Here is a 22,178-nt window from a genome sequence, read left to right on the forward strand (position 1 = left end):
CTTTTTGTACCGTTAACATACCTCAGAATCCTTTTTGCTGCATGCCAATGTGCTTCTTTTGGCCTCTCCATGAATCTGGAAATTAAACTAACAACAAACATTATATCTGGCCTAGTTGCAGTTAAATACATGAGGCTGCCAACTATGCTCTTGTACAAACTAGGATCAAAATCCTTGCTGCTGTCCTCTTTGCTGAGTTTTAATCCCATCACTGTGGGAGTGATTGCTGCCTTACTATCCTGCATATTAAATCTTTCCAACACTTCATTTACATATTTTTCTTGCGAAATAAAAATTCCATTTTCATTTTGATCTACTTCTATTCCTAAGAAGTATCTCAGCAAACCCATGTCAGTCATCTCAAATTCTTCTTTCATGACTGATTTGAAATTTTTAATGAGGTAGTCATCATTACCTGTAAAAATCACATCATCAACATACAACACTACAATTAAAATTTTACCATCTTTTTCATTGATGTAGAGGGTGGGTTCTCCCTCACACTTTTCAAATCCTTTTTCCAGTAGATAGGAATCTATCCTACTGTACCATGCTCTTGGCGCTTGCTTCAGCCCATAAAGAGCTTTCTTCAATCTGCACACTTTGTGCTCTTGGCCTTTCTTTTCATAGCCTAGAGGTTGTTCAATGTAAACCTCTTCTATTAACACTCCATTTAGGAATGCTGACTTCACGTCCATTTGGTAAACTTTCCACTTGTTTTGTGCTGCTATGGACAACACTGCTCTCATTGTTTCCATTCTAGCAACCGGTGCAAAAGTTTCCTCATAGTCTCTCCCATATTGCTGCTTGTATCCCTTGACAACCAGTCTTGCCTTGTGCCTTTCTATCTTGCCTTCAACATTACTTTTGGTCTTGTAGACCTATTTAACTCCAATGACTTCTTTATTTTTTGGTAGCTCAACTAAATCCCATGTCTTGTTTCTTTCTATGGCATTCATCTCCTCATCCATAACTTCTATCAATTTCTTATCTTTAATTGCATCTTCGAAATAAATAGGGTCATCAACATGACAATACAAAGCAAACAAGGAATTCATTCCTTCATCATAAATATCACTTAAATTTCTGAATTTCTTACCTCTTTCATTCGGTGTACAAGTGCTTGAAGATGCACTTGAATTTCCTCCTTGTGGTATGCTTGGAGAAGCACTTCCATTTCTCCTCAAGGGTGTCTCTTGTTGCCCTTGTGTTGGTACTGCTGTTTGGGGATGTATTTCATCCATCTCCTCATCATCTTCATCATGAGGCAAACAATTTTTAACATTCATTGTTTTCTCTATGCTTCCATCCCAAGCTTCCTCCTCAATGAATTAAACATCTCTGCTCACAAAAAACTTCTTGGTAGATGGGATATACAACCTGTAAGCTTTGGATTCTTCACTGTATCCAATGAAAATACATTTCTCCCCTTTGCTGTCCAACTTCTTCCTTATCTGATTTGGAATGTGTGCATAGGCTACACATCCAAAAACCTTCATGTGGGTGACTCCTTGCTTTCTCCCACTCCATGCTTCTTCTGGCACTCTGTCCATGACTACTTTTGTAGGACACCTATTCAAAATATATACTGCACAGTGTACAGCTTCAGCCCAATAATCATTTGGCAAATGCTTTGCCTTTAGCATGCTCCTTGCCATATCCATGATGGTCCTATTCTTCCTTTCAGCAACTCCATTTTGCTGCGCAGTGTACCTTGCTGTAAATTTCTTATGAATTCCATTTTCTTTACAAAACCGTAGAAATTCTTTGGAGATATACTCACCTCCTCTGTCAGTTCTTAGAACTTTGATATGCAGCCCGCTTTGATTTTCTACAAGTGCCTTGAAATTTCGAAATTTTTCAAACACTTCACTTTTGTTTTTCAGGAAATAAACCGAACTCTTTCTGGTGAAATCATCAATGAACGTTAGAAAATATTGGCTGCCTGCTAGTGATGGAGTTTGCATCGGTCCACACAAGTCTGAGTGGACAATCTCTAAGGGTGCCTTTGCCCTTATGCTTTTCCCTGGTAGAAAACTTTCTCTGTGTTGTTTCCCCAATATACAACCTTCACAAAGGCTGTCTGGTTTCTCTATCAATGGAAATCCTCTTACCATTCCTTTTCTACTTAACAAGTTAAGACCTCCAAAGCTGAGATGTCCAAATCTCAAGTGCCACAACCAGTTTTCATCCTTCGGTACGCTTTGGAAAGCCTCTTGGGTAACTGCTGCAATTACTTCTTTGTTTTTCAAATCTGCCCTTATTCTGAGAGGGAACATCCTGTTCCTCGTCATCTTCACTTCAGCAATGCATCGTTTGCTGGGTGCTCTATCCATGATGGTGCATACATCATTCACAAAGAAAACATTGTAACCCTTTTGAACAAGTTGTCCAATACTTAAGAGGTTACATCTCATTCCAGGAACATAATAGACATCTGCTACGGTTTTCTTTTCACCTTTCTTTATAAATATCTTAACTTCTCCTTTTCCCATAACAGAAATTTTACTATCAGTCCCAAGTGTGACTTGTGATTTCACATTTTGATCTAGAGCAGAAAACAGGGCTATGTTTCCTGTCATATGGTTACTACAACCGGAATCTAGAAACCATATATCATCACTGTTTGTTTCAGCCATATTACAAGCTAAAAGCACATTATCTTGGCTGATATTTTCTCTAGTGATATTTGCACTAGATCTATTACTCATATCATGCTACTTCTTCCTACATTCATTTGCATAATGCCCATATTTTTTACAATAATAACATTGGACATTGGATTTTTCATACCTTTGTCTTTGAGCATGATGTTTTCCACTTTGTTGGTTGCTGCCTCTTCCTTGAGCATTTGCTGGACTGTTCCTTCCACCTCTGTTTTGGCTTCTGCCTCTTCCTCTCTTGCTTCCTCTGCCTTGACCTCTTCCTCTTTCAAAGGACATCTGGGTCTTGAAGGCTTGCTCTAGAGATGAGTTTTTATTTCTACTCAACCTCTGCTCATGTGTTATCAGTGATGCATGAAGTTCATCAACTGAAAAGTTTGAGAGATCCTTTGTCTCTTCTATGGTGGCGACAATCACATGGAACTTTGAGGGTAGGCTCCTGAATAGTTTTTCCACGATCCTCCTTTCTTCAAGAGTTTCTCCATGAGATCTTATTTGTGTGACTAGACCAATCACATGTGTGAAGAATGAGTCAATATTATCTGACTCCTTCATGCACAGGTTCTCAAAATCTCTCCTCAACAACTGTAGTTTTGTTGTCTTCACTTTCTCCATGCCTTGATAGGCTGTCTTGAGAGCTTGCCATGCTTCTTTAGATGTCTTGGCTGCTGCTATCCTTGGAAACACACTCTCATGCACTGCTTGATATAAAAATACGAGGGCTTTTTAGTACTTCTTCTTATAACTCTTCAACAGATCTTTCTCTGCCTAAGTTAAGTTATTAAACTCTTCTTCATCTGCTGGTTCTTCAAAACCCTCCTCAACTAATTCCCATAAATCTTGTGAGGCAAACAGGGCTCTCATGGTTATTGCCCAATATTCATAGTTTTTCCCATTAAAATGTGGGAGCTGAGTATTAAAAATACGCATGCTAGTGCTGGTGCTGGTGCTGGTGCTGGAGCTAGCCATTCTTGCACTCTAAACTATGCTTCAAATATTTGACTATGTATTTAAAAATACTAACTGTTTCTTCAGCAGTAACACAAAAAACTAATCTGAGAAATACTTGGATCCTTTCTTGACTGTGTCTTCACTCTGCTGGAGAAGCTGCTGCAGCTAAAGAACCTTCCTTCAGCTTCTTTGACACCTTCAAAGAGCCTGGACAAGCTCTGATACCACTGTTGGGAATTTTTCTGGTAAAATTCCAAAAACAAATTAACTGAACACAGAGACAATGCTCTGTTTATCTCCAGGATCTTAACACAGGGAAGCTATAACTGATTTCTGAGAACAGAGTATTACATACACCCACAAAAGCTTTGTATTCATTAAAATAAAATGCCTGATACAAAATTCATCCTCTTTCTCTCAGAGGGATTCACCAAAAACATTTCAACAAAATTACTCTGTCTCTTTATGAAAAGATTTACACAGCTGTGTGTAAATTTTTGTTTACATTTACTGCTGTAAATAAAAAAATTGCTTACATTTACTGCTGTAAATGTAATTCCTTACATTTCATTACATAACAAAAGGAAATCTCCTTCACTGTCGCGCTGCTGCACCTATCTTGCTTTTCATGTTCAACAACAAAAACATTCACTACACTACTGTGCGTAAATATATTTCATTTCACTGAACCAACCAGGAATTTTCACGCTGCCCCGTTCTTTTTCTTCGCACTGCTGTGCGTGTTCTTTTCATTACATTTCATATACAATACATGGTCAACGCACAAAAAAAAAAATAATACATAAAATACGTTTTTACTATACCCATACCTCTGTAAAAATAAAAAAAATTAAAATTAAAAATCTTTACCAATACTCTACGAACCATGATAAATTCATTAAATGCCTTAATGATAAAACCGGCGGTCAAACCAAAATTTTTACGCAATGTGTTTGCTGCAGGCCTGTACGCAGCTTTGACTTCAATCAACGGCTTCAAACCTTCACTTTAATCCAACGATCATCGCTTGATCAAGTCACCCGAACATTATGTCCCGATAAAAAGTGGTTTTGAGAAATGTACTGTGGACGCGTGTCAAGTTTTGATTGTATCGGGGGCATTTGAGGGAATACCAGTCCTTTAGCAAAAGCGGTCCGATGGAGGTTGGCGGTTTTCCTGAATGGTTTTGCTGGAAATAAATTACGCGGCAGGTGAAATTACATTTTTAACATGAATTTCAGAACGAATCTCAGGTCGCAATCATTTTTTTTTTGTGTCTTCTTGTGCCAAGTCAACCATCTAACTGTTAATAAAAAATGAAGTTTCCTCTTATCTAGCCCAAAATAAAAACGTTCACATTCATTATTTGATTGGTAGTATGTTATTTATATTTGTGCAACCTACATACACAAACACTCTTAAAAACTAAAAATTTAGCACATAAATCTATGCTATTCTAAACTGAAGTGTGATAGTCATATTTATGATAATGTTCTTATAACCTGGAGATTACTTTGGAAGATATTTAAGGAGTTTGCATAAATGGCAAGGAGATGAAATGTTCTCACTTCAATCACATTAAAAGAAAACTGTGAAGCAGCGCTTTGAATCTAAGGAGAAGAGCAGAGCGATCGAATACGATCTCTTATCGAATTGGGCTACACACAGAAGCATACGTACTGCAGGACTAAAGATCATCATTAAGGCACCCGTATTCAGCACATGAATTTTTAAGCGCATTGTTGAACAACATGATTTGACCTCCAAAAGCAGCTGGTTCATAGCGTCGAATGCTGATGACCATTAGTATTGCAGCAAGGATGTTGCAACTCCCGGGCTACCAACTTTACTTATCAACCTAGGGTTCGTACAAACTTGAAGGTGACAGTATTATATGCACAAGTAAAAGTTATGGTCCTTCAAGTTGTCACTGTTCACCTAACGGGAGACCACTAGGATTCCAAGCCATACTTCTATGGAGTAAGAAGAAGCTTGATTCTTTGATGGAAGAAATATAATCTACTTCTAAGAGAGTTACTCTACTGCAATAATGGAGAAGGTCGACATGTAATGCTAAATCACACCATTCCCTATTTAACCATTTAAGAAGCTATGCTAGGAAGAAATGCTAAATCAACATGAAACAAATGCTACTATCTAAGTTGTAGAAGTAAGAAGCATCAAACAACACTAATGTGCAAGTGAAGAGACTAAACTAAATATGTTTTTGCTTTTAAGGTCTTTTTATGCAAAATCAAGTATGCAAACTAATTGTTCTTGTGGATGTGGCAGGTGAATTAAGGATGTTTGAGGATGGCTAGAAGGGTTATGAAATGGTTGGATGGTGTGGAGGACCCTTGGGAGGCTTTTGGTGACTTCCTAGAGGTTTTCCATCAATTCGGCCTCAAAACAGGCCGTTTCAGGAAAACCTACAGGATGTACTAGAAACCTACAGGATGATCCTGTAGGAATTACAGGAAACCTACAAGATACAACTGAGAGCTAAATGTGAGGTGTTGGAGGTGATGGGAGGCTTAGGAAAGGTGTGTGATGGGTGGAATGGAGTGGGAGAAGGTCTAGGATCACTTAGGAGTCAATGTCCAAGATAATAGATGGTTAGATTCGCTCAATGTGCTTGGGAGAATTTCTATGAAAAATCATGGAAAACTAGCGAGGGTGATGGTGAAAACAAGGGATGGCTAAGGTGGATGAAGTGGAAGGTGGGTCTTGGCTATGAAGTCTTAGTCTCCTCCTGAAGCACCTACTCTACATAAAACAAGTGTGTATTCCTTAAAAGTTATGCAACAAGATACATTTTCATAATTTAGAAAAGTAGAATTAATGAATCAGCTGCTATATTATGCATGAAGAAAGTTGTTGAAAGGAATTAAAGCATGAGTGAGATCTACCACAGAAATGGAGATGAAAAAGATGACAATGAAATCTACCTTGCAAAACTAACCAAATACTAAATAAAGACATCAAACTCCAAAGCTCATAAAAGAACTAGAACTCTATGTTTTTTGGGCTACTTAAGGGTTCCTTCCTTAAGTCATGGTCCCAAAGGGAGGAAATGAGGGCGAGACACCTGCTAACAACGTTGTGGTGATCCTTTCTTCCATGCTAACTCGCTACCTTAAATAAGGCCCAAATGGAAGAAAACTATTAAACAACTAATCTAATCTACACTACTTGTAATGGAAATACATCTAAGAAGCAAATTAACAATGAAGCTATGAATCTACACTAAACATACATGAACAATAAAGAGGAGCCTTGGTTGCTAGGGTTGGGCCCTAACCCAAGGTTGAACCCTCTGAGTTAACTCAGTGCTGGCTCAAAACAAAACTCATTCTTTTTACCAAAACAACAAATTACATCAAGAGAACTTTCACAAGTATTGCAGCTCGAAAATAGCTTAGAGTTTTACAATAAAAATCTGAATCCTACTGAGGTCCTAGGCCTCTCTACTTATACATCTGAAGTCCCCAACGACTTCCTTAAAATTAGGGAGGCTCGGCTCCCAAACTCGAGATAAACTAGTGCCTTGTCTCTCACTTACTCGGTTACCTTCTAGTCCTCATGATTTGGCTGTTTGCACTCCGAGCTGATGTGATGAATGGAGGAATATTCAAATGGAGGAGTAGTAAATGAGGAGGATTTTCCCCCTACAATCCCTCTCCCTTGTCCCATTTGAGTTTTGACCTTAGTCTTTGCCAAAATTCCTTGATTTTCTCCTTTAATTCCGCTTTAAATGCATATTAGTCCACAAAGCATAATATCCAACTCTAACTCACCTCATAAATAAAATATAATAAAAAACATGTAATAAATTATGAGAAAAGTTGGTTTGACTAAGCTAGGAGGTGAATTAAGGCCCATATAATTATCCAATGATGAGGCTCATCATCACCCCCTACTAAAAGTGTTGCTCATCCTCTGAGAAACTTAATCAATATCCATATCCTTCATGGCTCTAGTAGCCTATCTGACATCCCATGCCTCTACTGTTGTCTCTTCTTCTTGTTCATAAAACCCTGCTTTCTTTTCTACCTCCTCTCACTGCCTCTTTTCTTCTTCTTCTTTTCTCCCTTCTAGCATCCTTAAGAGTAGTGGTGGACTGAGTTTTAGGCCAATCCAATTGACCTTCAACCTTTGCATAGATTGCTTACACATAGGTGTCCTATTGAGTGCCTCTCTCAACCTTTGAAGAGAGTGATACTCTCTTATCTTTAAGTTGTATGGCAATGTGTTCCATCTCCTCAGGCAAGCATGTATACTATCATCTCCTAGCAACCTGAACATGTCTTCAAAATGTGAAATTTCTTGCTCTTGGGCCTCAAGATATCTAGGTGCCAGTTGAGGATCATTTGCAATCAAATTATGAGTATTGATGAGGGCCATGGGATTTTATTGTTCAACTCTAATCAGAATAGGTTTAGTTTTCTCTCTAGCCAATATCCTTTCCATATTTGCAGTCCTTGACTCCTCATGGTTCATCCATGATGCCAAAGAAATTAATTGTAGATCTCCTAGCTTGGCATTAGGGTCCCATGCATTCATGTATGTGAGGGCCATGTTGCGCAAATAAAACTTAGCAATTTTGGCCCTATATTCTAGTGTACTTTGATCACAAAGATCAATAAAAACAATGTAAACTTTGAAACGGGAATTGACACTGTTATTCGTTTCGTAGAGATAGCAAAAAAGTGACCTGATTTTGAAAAGAGGTGATGCAGAACATACATGTTTTTTTGAGAGCATGGTAGTGATTTTCATGCTAATTTTAAAAAGTGGGTATTATGCATCAGACCCTTTTTTTAAAAGACTTATTTTTTGACTTTAAATTTACTAATGTATGAAATGTAAATAATTATTTTGTAAATTTAATAATTTCTGAAGTGGTCATTTTCTTCATATTTTCTTGTTTTTTTATTTTAATTTTAATTTTTTTGTAGGGAGGTTTTATTGTTTTGCATTTTTAAATTAGAAGGTCGATATTTTGAATTTTCGATATTTTACATATTTATGCATCCTTAATTAATTTTTCAATCCACATGAAATAATTGTTTCTAAAAAGAAATATTTTTTAACAATGGATATAAAAATAACCATTTTTAACATAAATATAACTAAAAAACTACACGTTTTGATAATTTTTTGCTAGAATTGACATGTCAAAATCACAGTTTTTATACAAAAATTTTAACTAAAAATGGTTAAATAATAGTTGTTTTTATGAATTTCATGTCAAAAAATAATAATAATCACTTTTTTTTCAAAAAATAATGATTAACTTAAAAATTAATGCAAAAATCACATCTTCGAAATATTGAATGCATAACAACCTTAATTGAGTGTTTATTCTTCTCATAAAATGTCAAAGTCAAAACATTGCAAAGCTTGATTTCCAAGCATAACTTAAATTGAATCAACAATGTCACGTAATCCAAACTTTTCGTCCTCTAGGGTTTTATCATTGTCTTCTTCCACAATATTTTCTTCTTCTTTTTGCTCATTTTTCTCTTCTAATGGATCTTTGATGTCTACGAATCTCCCAATGTATGTCTTTCCAAACATTCCATGTAGTGGTGGTTGGGGTTCCTTTGCCCTTTTTGCCACACATGATTCACTAAAGTCCCCTTTCTTCAACCCAATTTCTTGCATTGCATCTGGAAGAAATTGAAGAGCATTAATTCTTTGCTGAATGAAATTGCACTGTATTGGATCTTTTTCAATTGCAATGCAATTTCTTCCTTTTTGAAGGCAACATGCTAGTGTTGTACCTAATTATCAAGCACAAAAGAAATAATGAAATAAATTAGTACAATGACATATAAATTAATAAATAACATATTGAAATTCAATTTCATATAATAAAACTTACCTGAGCCAGAAAATAAATCCAAAACCCAATATCCTTTATTTGACTGCCGCAAAGACATGGCTAAATCGAGCTCCTAAATAACATTGGGTTACATTGTTTAAGTGCTCAAACGGCTCGATCGAGTGCTTAAAAAGGGCTCAATTGAGCAATCATTTTTTCCACCCAAACATGCCATCTCTTGCCAAAAAGTGTAACCCAGCTCCATGTTTTCACCCTTATAGATTATGAATTTCTAACAATCTATATCCTAATTATTATTATTATCCAATTTTAAGGTCATAGCCAAGCCAGACACCAAATTGGTGTATGAAACCCCCTTGTTTGTGGAACAAGAGACTCACCTCCACGCAACGATTTTATTATTGTCTACGAAGGCATACCTACTCTAACCCCTTCCAGATTTTGAACCTATGACCTCTTAGGAGGAAACACATGCTCTTAACCATTACGCACTTGACCTCTTAGGAGGAAACACATGCTCTTAACTCTAATGTTATAGGAGCATTTTCTCAAGAACTCTATCCAATAATTGGACCTCACACACTCTATTGACCTCTAATTTCAATTCTGTGGCATTTCAAAGTTTACCCTCCAAAACTCATTTAAGGCCATAAATCACACTTAATATTGGTTTACTATATTTGTGAAATTTCTAATTCTTTATAACTAATCATTTATTTTGGGTTTTTGTTTCTAAAAGGGTATGGCTCAAAGCTTAATTATGTCCAATGTCACTTCATAATCTAATGATATGTAAGAAAGATCTCTTCCACTTGAATTAATAAGACAATAGAAACCTCACATGCTTAAAACAAACCTATTGAAAACCAATTTGATTCAATAGACCTAATCAAAACAAACATAAAAGAGAATGTAAAAATGAACATTTTATCATGAAAGGCTAAAATGTTTAGAATTTTTCTTGAATAACTATTTCAAATACCATTTAAGAAAAGATGGTAATGCAAGCACATAGAACCAATAAATAAGATTTCAAAGACGCAAGAGAATGTTATTGCCTAGGGACAAATCTCTAGTCTCTCTACAAACAAGCTACAACAAAACCATAAAAAAAACTAATAAAGTTATTAAACCTTCCTAATTTTAGTTTATTAAGCACAGGTCACTATGTGTTAAATATCATAGTCTAAAAATCAAATAAGTAACTCGCACCTCAAACTTACATTGAAAAGAAACATTAATACAAATGATCCAGTTTCAATGGGAACAATAGTTTATTATAAGGAAAACAAAAAGAAAAAACCCTTCTAATTCTAATTGAAACAAAGAGAAACTTTCAATATAAAAAACTCAACACCCATATCTAGATACATTATCACCGCATCTCTTTGACTACAAATCAAGCAGTGGAGAAAATTTTTAATATAAAAACCTAAGCATCCATATATAGATACATCAACACCCCATATTTTTGAGTAAAAATCAAGCACTCCTCTTTGTACACTAAAAAGGCGGGATGAATCAATCTATCTTGGTTTATGAGGAGCAATGAAAGGAATTTCTTTTATAATCTTCTAGTTTAGATCGGCTAAATAAAAAGGTCTAATAACTAATCATTTAGTTTGGGTTGTTGTTTCTAAAAGGGTATGGCCCAAAGCTTAATTATGTCTAATGTCACCTTATAATCTAATGATATGTAAGAAAGATCTTTTCCACTTGAATTAATAAGACACTAGAAACCTCATATACTCAAAACAAACATATTGAAAACCAATTTGATTCAATAGACCTAATCAAAACAAACATACAAGAGAATATAAAAATGAACATTTGAGTATACTCAAATCTTGAAATTTGTGATCCCAATTCATAATTCTTTATTTATTCTATCTCATCATACATTAATTATTTTAGCCAAAGAAAAAGACACCTACATTTCTATCTTATTCAGAGTTCATTATTTGGAAAAAAAGAAAGAAACCTATGTGTTCATCTAAAACATGGAGAAGAGGTAAACCGTGTTAGATTGTCTCTTTTTCTTTCACAATACACACCAATAACCACTCTTTTTCGCTTGCCAAGATTATTTAGCATAAAAAAATATCTGACAATGGAAGATTGGCAAATATTGTGTCATACACAATGATTGGAAAATATTGTGTCATACCCAATGAAAAAAGGATGGGAAGAAAACAAATAGATGTGGCAGATCCATGGGTGAAAAAGAAAAGTCATAAATACTAAACATATTGCAGATTTTTATAATTGCTTGCAAACCTGGCATAGATGCCTAATCTATGCATCATGAATAAGAGATTTGGATAGGTTATAATTCTGAGGAGAGGAGATAGATCACATATCAAACCAAATTTGATATGAAACCTTATTGGTTAACCTTAGTCTGGTTTTTGTTGAGAAGGAATACTATGGTTTTTGTTGAGAAGGAATACCATGAAGATTGTTAGAAATAATCAAACAATGTAATCTAATCAACGTTTATGGATTGATTATTCATTTATATCTTAGTCAGAGTTAATTATTCAAAAAACAAAAGAAAGAAAGAAATACGTTTATGGATTGATTATTCATTTATATCTTAGTCAGAGTTAATTATTCCAAAAAAACAAAAGAAAAAAAGAAAGAGGGACCTACATGTTCATTGAGAAGAAACGGCTGAGTTGGATTCTTCACTTTTTCTTCTGCCATATTTGATACATGCACCCACGCACTAGTAACTATTTTGTTTGTTCCATGCATTTTAATGTTGGTTGTGCCAGGGCGAGGTGGAGGAAGAGGAGCAACAACAACTGGAAGAAGAGTTTGCGCAACAGTCCATCCGTTCACCTTATTACATAAAAATAGATGAATATTCACCCTAAGTAATAAATTTTATTACATGAAACTCCTTTAACGTTTTCTTTCTCAATAACTTCTTTAGAAACATCTTTTAAACTTCGTACATTAATTTCTCTTTAAACCATATTTTCATGTACAATTAGTCATATAACCCTACCAATTGGTTTAAAACTTATATCTCCATTCCATTTACTCTTTGCAATTCCCTTTCGTAGATAACGAACACTTCATTCTTATCTTCACTATACGATGTTGGACTTGACTTACATTATTCAATTTTCAACCTTTATAATGGCTCAAAATTATCCTATTTAATTTGATAAAGAAATATTTTGATATCCATCTACAAAACATTGTGTTGCATGCCTATAAAAAAGCTCAACGACCTACATCAACCTCTATTATTTATTAAATCATAGTGTGCATATCAAAATGCAATATTATTGCCTACCCCTTGTTCAAGGGAAAGCACTGATATTGATAAGTAAAACTCAATTCACATCACATTTGTGAGATATATGTTTCGAGCCGTTTTGATCAACATGGTGAAGGGATGCCAAGGAGAGCGTATCAGGTTGTATGTTCGAGGGATCATCCTCGGCTACAAAAGGTCAAAATCAAACCAGTACCCAAATACTTCTCTGATTCAAATTGAAGGAGTCAATACACCAGAGGAAGTGGATTGGTATCTGGGCAAAAGGATGGCCTATATTTACAAGGCGAAAACCAAGAAGGGGGGAACTAATTACAGGTGTATTTGGGGCAAAGTAACAAGGCCGCATGGTAACAGTGGTGTTGTTAGGGAAAAATTTAGAACAAATTTGCCACCAAAGTCCATGGGAGGGAGAGTGAGAGTATTTATGTACCCCAGCAGCATATGAGGTTGCTGTCACTACTTGGCCTACAAACTCACGGATGTTTCATATTTTAGTTTTGTTTCGATATGAGAGGCCTATTGTTGATGAAGCCGTTGATTTATGAGAACATTTTTCCTTCACAACAAGATGTGATGCAAATTTACCTTTTTTTCCTAGAATATTTGGGTCTTTTGTTATTTTATTTTTACCTACATTAGAACTATGAAATCATGATTTTGACAATATGAGTACTGATAGCTGTTTGGTGTAGACATCTGCACATGTTATGTACTACTCTTTAAAATGTTCAGTTCATTAAAATAGATCAAAACTGAAATTTTACTGAAAAACTATTTTGTTTGTTCCTACCAAAATTAATTAACATCAAAATTCCCTCTGAAATCCGCTTAATATAGTATTGGATGCCCAGTAAGCACTGTTTGGGGTGATTCGTAGCAGATGGGGTGATTCGTAGAATGCCGAGTGGTGGGGTGATTCTCAAAATCGCCCCATCTGCTACGAATCACCCCAAACAGTGCTTACTAGGCATCAAATACGATATTAAGCAGAGAAATCCTAGCCCTACGAAAGATCTGCAGTGATGGGACTGTTGGGAATTGAACTGGGGTATCCTTGGGTGTTATTGCAACAGGGGGCGATGTCAGTGCTAGTGCCGGAGAGGCTAAGCCCATCAATACCGTGACAAAAATGAAATCCAGCCATTGCAACCCTTTTTAACACATTGTTGCAGAAATTTCCCACACAACTTTTCAATTTGAAATCCAGGAAGTGGTGAAGCATTTGAAATCCTTGGCATTTGAATAACATTGAATGTGTGTACGTGCACGTCTTATCCACTTACCAGCCTCCGGATGAGCCATTTGATGATGGGACATGCCGGAGATCTTCGGCATGGTCAGAAAGGTTGCTGACCATGGCTTCTCTTACGCTACCCAAATATTGGTTTCTAGAATACCCTCTGCACATCCAGGTCGACCTATCTGGAATAATTTGATAATGCCAATAAACTTGTAATAGCTCATAGGGAGATCATAACATATCATTATGAGATCTGAGTCTGTGAGCATTAAAAGGGAGGCGGTGAATGGGCTGAAAAACCCAAAAAGCATTAAACACAAATACTGCCACCTTATTAATGCAATTGAATGATATTGCATGCCCCCCACCGTTGCTCTCTTTTCTTTCCAATCCTCACACAACAGCAACAACATGGCCATGTAACTGACTCTCAGTAGACTCTCCTCTCCATGGAGCCTTCACTGGAGAAAATATCACATCAGTGGCTGCTAATGACATCAATAATAGCCCAGCTATTCTAATCCAATCAGTTTTGCATATAGAGTGAGCACAAGGAGGACTAAACACAGAATGAAGTGGGCCTATGTATTGCCATTACTGCTGATCTTCTGCACATATAACATTATGTGGGCATTATCCAGAACCCATCCTCATGGTTTGTGTTTTATTTCTACTTATTTTTCTCAGCCCATTCTTGCAGCCTGTCATGGATTGCTTAATTCAGAGTATTTTTTTTTTTAATATAACTTAATTTATGAAGTTTCACTGGTGAGTTTGGTTTGCTATGATGTAAAATTCTTATTATTTGTGCGGGTCATGAAGAAACTCTTTACTGGATTGGTCTGGACAGTGGAGGAGAAGCAGTAATGGTAAGTTTCAGCACTCTCAATGGGTTCTTTTTGCATGCAACTTTCTTTATGTAATTGAAATGTTTTGTTTCAAGTATGTTCATGGAAATCATGTGATTATGTCGCTGCCTCTTTTGTGCAAATTATAAACTTTTTGTTCTTGAACATGCACCATAGAAAGATAATTTTGACATGAGTAGGGATGCAAGTAGTAGTATCAAAAGAAGCAGCAGTAGAAGAAACTTGGAGGATCAACACAGTGAAAACAAAGATGACTCTTTAGTTGCTGAAGATTATGTGAAAAGTGATTATGGGATTAGACATTAGACATTAGTTGGAGGTAACATTGATAAAATTATGAGCTCAAGATTTAAGTTACTATGGTGAAGATAATATAGAAAGTTCGGGCTTTCATATGGTCTATCAACAGTGTTATTTTAGTTCATTATCATTCAAACAAGGGGCCGTTAAGTTTGGTGTTATCCCTGTCTAAGATATTTAGATTAAAATTGATCAAGATTAGGTTTTTACCTTGATTAAGAAGATTTTTAAGATGCTTAAGTATAAGCGAATGGAAATAGGAGTAGTTTTTAAAAGCAAAATTCAAGTGTGTTTTCTAGTCAATTCATCTTTATCTAAGATATTTACATGAAAATTGATGAGATTATGGTTTTCATCTTGATTAAGACGACTCTTAAAATGACCATGTTAAGCATAAAGGAATGGAAATAGGAGTAGTTTTTAAAAGCAAAATCCAAGTGTGCTTTCTAGTGAATTCATGGAAAGACAATAGATGAGTCTAAAATATTTGAAATGCTTTAACAATAAGGTTATAGTTATGGTACAATAATATATTTTTAGTTAATTTTATTAGGAATTCAAAAGAGATTAGATATATTCGTTTAACATTGAAATATTTTTATTTCGAGGATTAAGAAATACTTCTTTATTATATTAATTTATCCATAAAGGTCATTTACTTTTTAAAAAATAAATTTTGTTACTTTCACTTTAGGTTTGGTTTTTGATCCAATGGGTTTGTATAGATCTCGAGGTAATAGACTCCTTAAATATGACTCAAGGACTTCTAAAAGTATTCTTCCAATATTAATGAGTTTCTATGTCTACAATGTAATCACCACAATGAAATAATAAGAATTTACTACGAACTAGATGTTCATAGCCCCATAAAAGGTTTTTATATCCCTCGTTACTTCCCCCATTGGGGTGCTTTTCATTTATTTTAATTCTCCCTTTTCTTTTATTTAGATATGATGATGGGTAACATCTAATTGATAATAGTGGGGGAAGCAATGCACTGAATAACCATATTAATAGGGGTGTCTCCTTATATTGGGTGTAAATTCTTGACCTAATTGACTTTTTAGAATTGTTGCCAAGGGAGATGTTTTTATGCTGTTGTTAAGACATTCACAGTGAATTTGATAAATGTAATCCTTTCTCAGTGGTAATTGACGTTAATGGAGGTCCAAACTTAGTTTTCTCATTTTGGTTGTGTTTCCCATTGTGGTATTAGCGTCCATGTGCTCCTCATGAGTCACCTGCAACAAAATAAGACAAACACAAAATACCATGTAACTATATTTAAAACGCCATCAAAGTTAGTATAGTGGTTCATAAGATGATAGTGACAGTGACCATCCTTTAAAGGTTTGGAAAGAAATTAAAATAGATTATTATTATGGCCTTATATACTCTAATCAAAGTAAATCAAGTGGTCGTAGGTAGCTCATCGTATTTTCCCTACATGTGGGGTATGATTTCACTGATGATGCATTATTAGGATTGTGATTGACACTAGAGTTATCTTCTGGGAACTTGCTTGTTTTTTCCAATTATTTCATTCTTGAGAGAAAATCCTCTGGCATCTAGGTTTGGGATTTATTGATAGCAAATGAAGTTATGCTACCTTCATTTCTCGGGAACACATTTATGAGGGAGTAACAAGGTTCTTGAGGTGTAACTGAGTTTCTTTAGAACAAATGAAACTTGCTTCTGGGATTCCTTGTGAACTTTTTGTGAACATATTTTATGGAGAGGGTGATCAGTTTAGCGAGGGTCATTAGAGGAGATTCATTGTAATCTGACTCCAGTTCCTATTTTTAGTGATATCTTGGCCTCCTATGAATTTTTCATGCTCAAAACTAAAATAAGGATAATCAGGAAAATGTGCTTGATGTGATATGGTAAATTTGTCCATCTATGTTTAGGTGAAATAACCATGGCATGTAATGGTTGAAAACATGTTGAATTTATAATTAGGAAAGAAAAATGATATTCTACCAAAAACATTAATGTGTTTTTTTCCTCATAAACAACTTTGTTTGGCACAAAAAAATTTGGTTTTACTAGCATTTTTTAAAAAGTTTGAAAATTGACCCTAAAAAAAAATCATCGTTCCAGTATCATCACTTTTTTGTTTTGAAGCTATATTTTGCACGAAAATTTTGTAGTAAATTTCGTAGTCACTTCCATTTTTAAAACATGTTCAAAATTGACCCCTAAAAAATAAAATCATCGTTCCAGTATACACAATTTTTGTTTTTAGCATTGTTTTTTATGTTTTTTCGGGGTTTTTTGGCCAGAGTTCCCATTTTGAGTTTATAGTTCCCGTTTCAAAGTTTACATCGCTTAAACTTCCTGTAGTCCTGAAATGGCATGGTGCCTCTCTATGTTAGGGTCTTAATCTAAAACTGCAGCAACTATTCTTGGAGGTAGAGAGCATAGGATTTAGCTAGCATCCTACACTGGATTGCTTCCAAAGAGAGACTGGCCATACATGCCAACTGATTCTCTCTTTCCTGCAGTTGTCCCCTCAACCATGCATTTTCTGTCTTTAGTTGATTTCTCATTATAGATTCTCTGTCCCTCCGGCCACTTAGCTCTATGCCCATCTCATTAAGTTTCTCTTCCATATGCCCAATGTCCTCCACCCCCTTTGATTTGGCAATCTGCATCCATCGGTGAGTTTCAGCCCTCTCCTTCTCAAGCTCGAAGAACAGTGGGATGGAAAATTTTGAGGTATGACCTTGCCTCCTTCAATAAATCGGTAATAGGAGTCCAGGTTAGGTTGGGGGCTGGGTTATTTTGTCTCTGGGTCCTCTTCTTTAGTTTCTTGCTGCTCCCCTACCTTCCTTTCCAATTTATGTGCCTCCTGTAGATTCAACAGAGTATCTTGTAGGACTGTTTTTGCTTCCTATAGATTTTGTTGTGTATCCTGTAGGATTGCCTTTCCCTTGGAGGAAGTTGATCTAGTAGTAGGCCTCCTCACATAGGTGATAGGGGACTTAGGGGAAGGCATTTTGTCTTTTTGTGTAGGGGAGTCTTCAATCACAATAGGAATTTTGGTTGATGTTTGGGGTTTCCCCTGTCTTATTCTTGTGCTTTTTCTTGTCCTGAAATATAATGTGGTTTGCCTTTGCCTTTGTCCTTTTTGCTTGATTGGGGTGCTAAGAGAAGTGAGGGAAGCTACTGCCTCTCTCTCAGTGGCTTCCATAGACACCCTAGGTGACTACTCCTTTTTTTTTGTCCCCTCTTTTACATTGCCTTCTTCCTCTATGTCCTTCCTGTATTCTTCATCTTGTAGATCTTCATCATCTCTATTAGTTTCCTCCTTAACATCCTCATCTGTTTCTTCATCATCCTCCTTCTCTTCTCCCTCTTCTTATTCATCTTAATCATGTTCCTCTATGTCATCTCCTTCTTCATCCATCTCATCTTCATCTCTTTCTGTATCTTCCTCTTCCTACTTTACTTCCTCTTCACTGACAGTAGGACTAGCATCATAAGTGAGGGCTTTGATGTCATCCTTTGCTAGTATGTCTCTGCAAACTGACCATGTTATAGGACTTTTGAGGTTCTGGAGGAAATCTTCTAAAAGGATCTAATTAACCCATGGTGAGCTAACTATTGGGAATTTCCCTCCTTCACTTTGATGCTTGAGTCTATGAGTGATTGAAGGAGGAAGTATGGTATGCTGAGCCTTTGGTGAGGGGGTGTTTCTGCTCCAAATCTCAATTCTTCAAGGATCCTAAAATGATAGCCATAGACCACACTATACCTACCCTCACATGAAATTTATTTGATCAGTTGGTAGCTTACCTCATTCCATGGATATGGCATAATTTCCCTCCTTACTCCATTTTTGTCCTCAGTGGGTTCCTCACCTTCTAAAAAGAATTTTCTTTTGGCAACCTAGTTAACCCCTTTGTCTCCTTTCCTCCATGGTATTCCTAGGGAAAGTGTGGTGAATCTGCTAATGAGCTCAAGGGTGAGATCTATACTGAGGCCCCTTATTACAACAGTGGCATGGATTCTAGTGAGTGGAGTGAGGGAGAGAGAAAAAATTGAGCCACCTCATCAACATACCCTTTGAATTTTTCAAAAAACACCATCCAATTATGTCTTGTGAATATTTCAAGCACTTGGAGGTGTTGTTGGATTCTCACAGTGTTGGTGGGCTCCCTCCTATTAAACCCTCCTGTCATCTTGTTGGTGAAGCTTGAGGAGATGAGAAGGTTGAAACAATTTTCAAATGCAAAACCAAAACAAAAATGACTATGTATGTAATTCCCTTACACAGTTCCTAAATTCACTCAAACTTAGGGGCTTTCTTGTTAAATTACTTGTAAAGAGGGATGTAATTACAAAGCATACCTCTTTAAATTGTTTGCAGTTGCCAACTCCTATGATATCCCTTATGAACTCTTCTCTGCCAATCCTGTAGACAGTCTTTGTGTATCTTGTAGGAATTCTTGTGCATGATCCTATAGGAATTCCTGTGCAATCCTTTACAAATTCCTGTGCAGTAAAACAATGGATTTTTGCTTCTGGTGGGTTTCCTGGGTATGAGAGCGACCTGAGTGATTGGTTTTCGAGGAAGTGAAATGTATGAATGCATGGGAATGATGTTTTATTTCCTCTTATGGTGATTCAGGGTGAGGTGGTGTGCTGGAAGCAAAGGTACATTTCCATTTTTGGACTGTTGGTCCCCACTACCACCTCATCATTCCCCACTCCTCGTAGTCAACTCCCACCTTATGGATCCGTAGTTTTAACTTCTTTTTTCCTACTCCTTCTCTATCTTTGAGTTGACTGTAGCCATGTGTGAGAGGACACCCAGTTGTGTATGTGTTGACTGAACGAAGGTGGCCAAGTTGACTGACCACCTTTTCACTTATAAACCAACTATCTCATAACCCTACATTTTTTTACTACATGATGCATATGAAAGAGCGAGCAGGATACTTATCTATGGTTCCAATGCTATGCTGCAGTTGTTGAAGACCAGAGGTGTTGTTGTGTGTATTTGCTGCATGTTATTCTTGTTCCTCCTCCTGCTACCTGCTAGTGGCTTCTTTGTTTATGCAGTTACCTATGGTTGAAGATATGATGATGTCTCTTTCGAGCTCCTGGATCATCATGCTAAAGGCTTGCTGCTGTTATGATTGGTATTCTATGGGATAGGCTACTACATGATTTGCTACAGGATGTCCTGTAGTTGCTTCTCCCTCAGAACTCTTTAATCATTCTTCTTGCTAGGGTTGTGAGGATGGTGACATGAATGGAAAGAAGGAATGGGGGTGTGGAGAGCAAGGAATATTCAGGTGATCCTCTTTATTCCTCTCTGTTTCCCTTTTTTCGAAGACTAAAAAAAAATAAAAATACTCTTGAAACTGATTTTTTTTTTCTTTTTAATGGTGAGTGCAGGGATGATGATGGTGGACAAGGTGTGGTGATTGATGATGAAGAATGTGAATTTTAATGGCCTAGAAAGTCATTCATTTTCCTTAGGACTGCTTCTTGTAGGATTTCTGGGTCACTTTAATTCCTACATGATCATCCTGTAGGTTTTCAAGGGATCCTATAGGGATACACAGGATCTTGTAGAAAACATAGTCCTTTTATAAACTAAAGCAATGGAGTAATGCATGGTAATGAGTGGAAAAATAAATAGGTGAGTGACAGGGGTCTCTTTGTGATCCTTATTGGGTGTAGGAATTACACTTAAGTAAACTCCTCAACACTTAAATTGTCAACCTGGGGGATTCGTAAACTTAGAGACGAAGCACAGGCAATGCCAGAGATGGTATGAATATTTCTAATATCAACTCCTACTTTCTTTAAAGGAAAAATTGCAAAATCAAACTATAGAGAAGAAAGGGCAACTTGAACCATCAAAATAATCCAAGGCTGGAACAAGAAGAGACGTACTCACAAAAGAGATTTAGAAATAAAGGCAATTACTCTAGTTGACTATTGATTAACTATTGAGAATGGTTTTCTTTAGCAAAGACACCTTAGTAGTCTTCAACAGATGGGTCCCTTCAAACCTGCTTATGTAAAGATGTCCTTTTGGCAGGAATCGATCTTGCACTAGTGTAGTCTGCATGCACTAGTGTAGGAACAACAATTTATGCATAAGGTGTAAAGTAATGTCTTGTACTAAAAGTGCTTTTCTTTGTTCAAGGGCTTTGAACTTTCTCAAGTCCAAAGCACTCAGATCTAGTATCAAGAAATTGGTTCTTGTACCTGATCAGAGCTTCTTACACTTTAACTTTTTAATTCTTGAAATCAATGCTTAATTACTACAAGTGTTATGAAACCAGATTGCATATCAGAAAGATGAATGTCTGCAGAAGTGAAGAAACAATATTTTCAAGCTATCTTGTTATGAAATGTTAACGAAAACAAGAAAGCTGTTAGAAGTAAACTAAAGAGGCTTATTGCATCACACTATCTAGCACTAGTGCAAGAATAGTTCTCCTACTCGGACCATGGGAAAAGCAAATGAATCGTGTAGAAAGTGAATAGCACACCAACGTGCACTGGTGCAGGTAGTTTCTCCTGCTCAAACCAGGTGGGGAAAACGAAACAAATTGTGCAGAAAGTGAATAGCACACCAACGTGCACTGGTACAGGTAATTTCTCCTACTCAAACCAGGCGGGGAAAACCAACTCAAAATCAGATGCAAAAAAAGGAAATTTAACTACTTCAAGCTGTAGATCTGCTTCCACTCATACAAAAATTCAAATGTTGTAAAATAAATCACATTTGACAGTTCAAAAACATAAATTACAAGATCAGAAAAGAGGGAAAACGTGCTGGGTTAGCTGGGCCCTAGCCAACCATCATGTTTCCCTTTCAAATGGAAACGCTACTGAGTACTGAATTGATTCATCAACTATTAAACATAAAGAATAAAATTCATGAAGTGTAAGGCGGAGCTCTTCTTATTAAATCATCAAAGCAAGTACATGCATGATTCCATATCCAACCAAGATTTGGGCAATAACAAAAGACAGGCCTGTTACC

At 36.3% G+C, this 22,178-nt stretch overlaps 1 pseudogene; it reads left to right on the plus strand.

Annotated features, from left to right (window-relative positions):
• The first annotated feature begins 12,843 nt into the window (after positions 1 to 12,843).
• Positions 12,844 to 13,521, plus strand: LOC149195559 (large ribosomal subunit protein eL33y pseudogene; annotated as a pseudogene).
• The last annotated feature ends 8,657 nt before the right edge of the window (positions 13,522 to 22,178 follow it).

The sequence above is a fragment of the Pinus tabuliformis genome, chromosome 2_2 (genome assembly GCF_031772625.1).
Source record: "Pinus tabuliformis cultivar Carrire ecotype Pingquan chromosome 2_2, CPIR1, whole genome shotgun sequence".
In the NCBI taxonomy this organism is placed as follows: Eukaryota; Viridiplantae; Streptophyta; class Pinopsida; order Pinales; family Pinaceae; genus Pinus; species Pinus tabuliformis.